This window comes from Ctenopharyngodon idella, chromosome 18 (genome assembly GCF_019924925.1).
Source record: "Ctenopharyngodon idella isolate HZGC_01 chromosome 18, HZGC01, whole genome shotgun sequence".
Lineage (NCBI taxonomy): Eukaryota > Metazoa > Chordata > Actinopteri > Cypriniformes > Xenocyprididae > Ctenopharyngodon > Ctenopharyngodon idella.
The window spans coordinates 32,286,758-32,293,346 of NC_067237.1; positions in this window are offsets into that span (position 1 = coordinate 32,286,758).

Consider the following 6,589-nt stretch of genomic DNA (forward strand, 5'->3'; position numbering starts at 1 on the left):
ATTAGTTGAACTTGGGAAACGTCAAAGTGATTGGAGATGTTGTTATGTAGGTGGTTTGTCAGTATGAGGGCTCACCAATCAGAACCAGTATTTTTTTTTTTCTTCATTATAATCCAACCACCCATCTTTCCCTGTTATGCTTCTTTTTTTTTTTTTTTCCCCTTCTGATCAGTTTTGTGCTTCACTCCAAACTGAGGTCTGGATCTCAATTCTTCAGCATCAGTGTAATGGACGGACGAGAATGCATGTCATGTTCATTTCACAAGTGTTTTTGAGTTCCTCATGTCTCCCCCTCTTGAAATGAAACCGTTTTTAAAGGTCACTTGCCATTAAGTTGACACTTATCCACTCTAGCTTCCAGTAAAAGAAATGCAGGAGCTTTCCCTTAGGAGCAAACTGAGCGAAATGATGCTCAAGGCCTCATGATGATCAAACAGGTGGTTTATCTCCGAATCTTGTGTGTGTAACCACAGCCTGAATTTAGACCTGTTATTTGAGAATTAGTGGTTCTCTCTTGTATATTACATACTTTTACGTTTGTTTTTCTTCAGTTTTTTTAAGTATATATTTTATATGGTTTTATTTTAATGGTTTCTATAAGAGTTTTCTTTCACCTCTCTCTCTCTCTCTCTCTCTCTCTCTCTCTCTCTCTCTCTCTCTCTCTCTCTCTCTCTCTCTCTCTCTCTCTCTCTCTCTCTCTCTCTCACTCGTCTATGCCAGCTGTTGTGTTGTATGTGCCCCTCTCCAAACATTCACACAAATATGTTTTCCCATACTATTTATGAAAATAGACATTTTTCTCTCTGTTTAGATATTCCTCTTTTTGCGCTCTTGTGCTCTTGTCTCAAATGAAGTTTAGTAGTTTCATTCTTATGAATAAACTGACACACAATAATGTCTCTTAAACTAATCACTTATTTCTTCAACTTGTTGTTCATTATTATGCAACAATTTGGCCAACTCAAGCAAACGTTTGGTCAGTTTAACTTCAAAGTGCGAGTAGTTGAATTGAGAATTGTGAATTAAAAAGCAGCAAATGGGCTTGTCGTGTGTGCTGGTGTGTTTTGTTATAACTGGTAGGCTGTGTAAGACAGCTCCAGTATGAGAACAGGGTCACAGAATGATGCAGTTCACCCTTTCCCATGGTACATCTGGCATAGCTCCAGTGTTTGTGTGTTGATTTGTTTATCTTCCATGTAAGCCTTCTGCATTGCACTGATTTATTGAGATGAACTCAAGGCATGGAAAGGAGGAGAAATGGAGAGAGTTAGAGGAACAAGAAAAGAAAAGGGCAATTGTAACAGCCTTGCTGTTTCTTATCATTAGTGGTGTTTGTTTGCTGAGACGAGCATCACTATTAAACTGTGGTCACATTTACTGTTGCTGGACAAATTTTTTTTTTTTTTGCAAAAATTGGCTGACCATTCATTCACTCACTCACTCACTCAGTCACTCATTCACTCACTCATTCACTCACTCACTCACTCATTCACTCATTTATAGTTATATATATGGGTCATTGACAAATGAGGTTTTTAAAAGTGTAAAAAGACATAATGAAGATATAATTAATTTTGAAGTTTTATTCAGTGTTAACAATGAGATTATGTGGTTTTTATAATAAATTAACACTGATTTTGTCTTTTTTTTTTTTTTTACAAGATGGACAAAATTTGTCACCAAAAAAGTCATTCGGTTTTCCTGAATGACACTTTTGGTTATACCGAATGATGATATTTTCAAACAATGCTAACATGCTGATATTTAGCTAGCTAACTAGTTAGCTTGCTAGCAAAAGGAGTCATATATTTAGTACAAGTTTTTTAAAACATTTTCAGTGTTTTATAGTGGTTGTACCAAATGACCTGATGTTTCGGGACATGCGTATGAGGAAGTGGAAACATGAGAGATAGTTGATTACTTTGCTTCATGACCATGTGGTCCTTTGCAGGTGTCTGAATGATGTCACATCCTGTCACATGATATTGAACACATGACTTGATCCAAAATGGTTCCTTTACATTGGTTACTCCGAATGACATCAATGAAATTCATTTTTCCGGACATTCTTTCTCATAACAAAGCAACGACTTCTACACATAATTTTAATACCATTTTGCACTATATTGATATATGATGTTATAAAATCATGCCAGAATAAAAATTAATACATTTATTACATTTTAAGATATTTTAATCACAAATGAAATGGCTGAATTGGCCTTTGGATGGTTAAACCGAATGACCTTTTGACACTTTAAAATCTTTAAAATACTTTTTATATGTAGCAAAATATAATTAAAACCTTTTGGATTCAATAAAAGAGATCTAGTTGCACTACCTTACATACTTTGGATGTCATATCTTTGTTTTTTTTTAAATTATTATTAAGGCCTTTGGACAAAAAAATAACCCATCACGTCATTGACCCATATAATATATTAAATATAAATATAGCTTTCACTTACATTATTACATACATTTCACTTGCATTAAGCATCACTTACATTTACTTCTAAGCAAATGTAACAATCTACTTGATCAAATTAAAGTATTTTCATTTTTTCACTTTTATTCAAGATTAGGCTTTTCAGATAACCGAATATTCTTTTAAAAGATTGATTTTATGAGTTATTTTTGCCTGTATACATGATGCTAGGGTGTTGGGTGTTTGCCAGGGCGTTACTATGTGGTTGCTAGGGTGTTCTCGTTGATTCCTATGGTGAGATATTAAAAAGAGTCCTGCACCCACAAATTTCTGTGATTATTCTGGTCTCTAAATCTGGCTTGAGCCCTGATTTCAGTTTAAGTCTGTGGGATTTTTTTTTGCCTGCATTTTATTGTCTGGCAGGTGAAAATCATCCAGTAACTAAGTAAAGTAACAGCTCTCCACAACAAGCTGTCCGTAGCACAAATAGTAAGCATGCCAAAATGTGATACTTGGGGTTAGAGGTTTAGAACAAACCCCCAATCTGAAGTATGAGCACTAATAATAGTGATGTTTGCTTTAACAAGCGCCGCTAATTATTATCGTTATGTCATTATATCAGCTTTCTTCTTTCTTTGTCACTAGTGCTTTTATACTCTGTCAGTTATAACTTTGCTTTCTCTGTCTCTCATTACGATGGTACCACCCTCTGTAATTACAGTGTTCTGTTTGCTTATGCGGGAGAGAATGGTTTATCCACTTTCTGGGGTTCCCTAAAGAATCACTGCTGCCCATCTAATTTATCTCATGTCACTGGACTTCTCTGTGTGCGGTTATTAAAAAAGCATATTTGTCTGTCATCTTGGGGAACGGAGACAAAAGGCATGATTTATGACTGTACCATTGGATTTTTGTGTATTTCAATCTGCTATCTTCTCCATATTGTGGTTCTTTTCCCTTTTTATAAACCCAGAATGCTGCAGCTGTGTGTGTGATGTGGGTAGAACATTCATATTTCATTCTTTTCCACTTTGGATCCGTGTTCTCCACAAGTTTGGGCAACATGGAAAAGAACCGCCTCTTTTGCATAAATTCTATTTAGAAAATCACAAAGGTCTTTGTGGAATCTTCAGGAATGGAGCAGTGTTTTTGTTTTAGAAACGGAGTTAGTTTACCTTGATACATTTTGGTTTTAATTTGATGTAACTTGGAAATTTGACTCTTGTATAACTTAATTTGACAGGTGTTTGATCAGGTTATTTGCATTTCATGTGGATTTATCTTCATTTTTACACATCAACAAGGGTGATATTTACATCTTACATTTACATCTGCCGTTTGAGGTCAGTAAGAATTTTTGGAAAAATTATTGCTTTGATTCGCAAGGACACATTAAATTGATTAAAAGTGTCAGAAAGGACATTTATAATGTTAAGAAAGATTTCTATTTCAAATAAATGCTGTTATTTTGAACTTTCTATTCATCAAAGAATCCTGAGAAAATGGATTATGGTTTCCACAAAAATATTAATCAGCACAACTGTTTTCAACATTGATCTTACAAATAAATGAGCAGCAAATCACTATATGGTACCTAACCCCCAATCGCTCCCCAGGCGCAGCAGAAAAAAAATGGCTGCCCACTGCTCTGGGTGTGTATGTGGTAGTGGTGTGTGTGTGTGTGTGTGTATATATATATATATATATATATATATATATATATATATATATAATATTATTTGTCTGTAAATAAACGGCATCTATGATACATTCTGAGTGTGACTGAGTCGATGGTACAATGAAACCCATCCTCGTCCTTCAAGCGTTTCCTCATTGGCGTCCAAGCCCACTTGCTGTCCCTCACGGACAATGCATGTACTGTAGCAGGCCAGGGCATAACTGAGCATGTGGGCTCCGGGGCCTTCAGAATGTGGGTGGACCAGAGCGGCGGTCCCTCTCTGACTGACACATTCACATGCATACTGACTCGGTCTTGGCAGGACGAAATGGGCACATCTCAAGATCAAACTCGTAGAGTGTGTGCCAATTTTACGGAGAACGATAGAGACTTCTGCTCTCGCTCTCTCTCACTCTTTGTTCGGCTTTAATGGCATCGGTGAGGCGGTTTAGAGGGACTTCACGTTTCTATGGTGATGGCAGGAAAGACTACAAGACCTCAAGTCCCACCTCCAGGAAGAAGGTTCTGGAACTGGGCAAAGACTTCAAAAATCAGGCAGGTTTTTTGGTTTGCATTGAAACATTGGTTGTTGGGTGTGTAGTATTATTATTATTATTATTATTATTATAGTCTGAACATTATCTATTGGGAATCTAGAGCTTGTCAGAGTTAATTGACTGTCCTCTGCATTGCTGTCAACCAGTGGTGCCACTTTGGGGCGGGACTACTTGTTTGAACAACCAATGGACGATGGAGGAAGTGTAGTAATGCTGGGACCAGTAATGCTGCGTTTTATGCCATGTCGTAATTACCGTAATTAGGATGACAGCCCATGACATTTAGTTCACATCCTCAAACTCTGAGGCCTTATCCACACTAATACAATTTCGTTTGAAAACGCATCTTTTTCTCTACATTTTTGCCTTCAGTCCACACTGAGATGGCGTTTTTGTCAACGAAAACCTGAGCTTTTTGAAAACGCTCTCTAAAGTGGATAGATATATACATAGTTCTGTCATGAAACTCTAGATGGCACAGACTATTGGGTCTGATGATAAGCTGATGATAATTACAGCGTTAACTACTTGGCACAATTGGTCTATGTCACATCTGCAGCCAATGAGCTTGTTGCTCACTATTTAAATGGCTGGTTACATTAACTATAGCAGTTTGCAGTGCACTTCAGAGTTCCTCTAAAACCCTCCACCTTCCCCAGCTCCACCTGTATAGATCTGCTATGGGTTATTGATATATGCTATTTGTGCAGCAGCACTATGTCTTATTCGCAGCAGTGTATCGGCGTATACATTGGCAGTAGCAAGTTCCTGTACTTGCTCTGCAGCAGAAGCAGCAATAATCAGCAGCACCAATAATCTACAACAACAGCAATAATCTACAGCAGTAGCAATTCAGCAGCAGTGTAGCAGATCTATTCTGTCAAGACCAAATATATTAACATTGTCATATCCATTACCATGCTAACAATCTTCCGAGAGTTGTCATAACTATAGTTATACCGGCATTGTTGTGCCTGCTATTTACATTAACAGTATTGCTCAAAATAAATGCTCCTTTTTAGGCCCCGTTTACACTAGTGCATTTTGTTTTAAAGAGGGGACCTATTATGCAAAATAATAGGACATAAATGTGTGTTGGTAGTGTGTGTACACAACCACCCTATAATGATAAAAATCCAACCACTCCTTTTTTTTTAATCCCCATAAATCATAAGCAGTGTCTCAGAACAAGCCGTTTCCAGATCCCTGGCAGTGTGACGTCACATTAGCCACAGGCCCCGCCCACAAATGTTGACAGACACTTCCGTTTTAACATAGAACCGCCCTGAGCGCCCTCTGCACTGACGAGAACGTCTCCAAAGCATTTTAGGTGTTCTGTAGCTGGATGGTTTAATCCACATAGCTCTTTCCATTTACTCCCTAAATCTGAGCCGCTGAAGACGAGGTGGATTAATTTTGTTTTCGAAGAAAATGTTCCCTCAACTATACTAAAATTCGTTTGTCTGCGCGAATCATTTCACACCGTGATTTCTTCTTTGTAAACGAATGTCAATACAAAGGGATAATACAAAACAGAGGATGTGCTAAAAATTTGTTACTCAAGGATAGATCAGTAAACTGTTCGTGATCCAGCTTACAGCCTCCAGAATGATACTGGATACGGCAGTAATGAAGGTGAGAGCACTTTATTACAGTTCATCGGAGTTGATTTACGGATATAAAGTTTACCAGTTTATTAAGCACCACCCGAAAAGGCATAAGGTCTATATATATGTGTTTGCTGTTAGTTGTAACGAGTGTTTCTGTGTAATTTGTTATGTAAGTTGATGATAATGCAAGGGAGAGAGAGAGAGTTTATGGATAATATTTTAATGCACACTTGCACTGTGTTTTTTTTTTTTTTTTTTAAGCTCTTACAGAGATTTTCTAGAGTGAAAACAGACGCTTCATCTTTTGTGTGAAGTA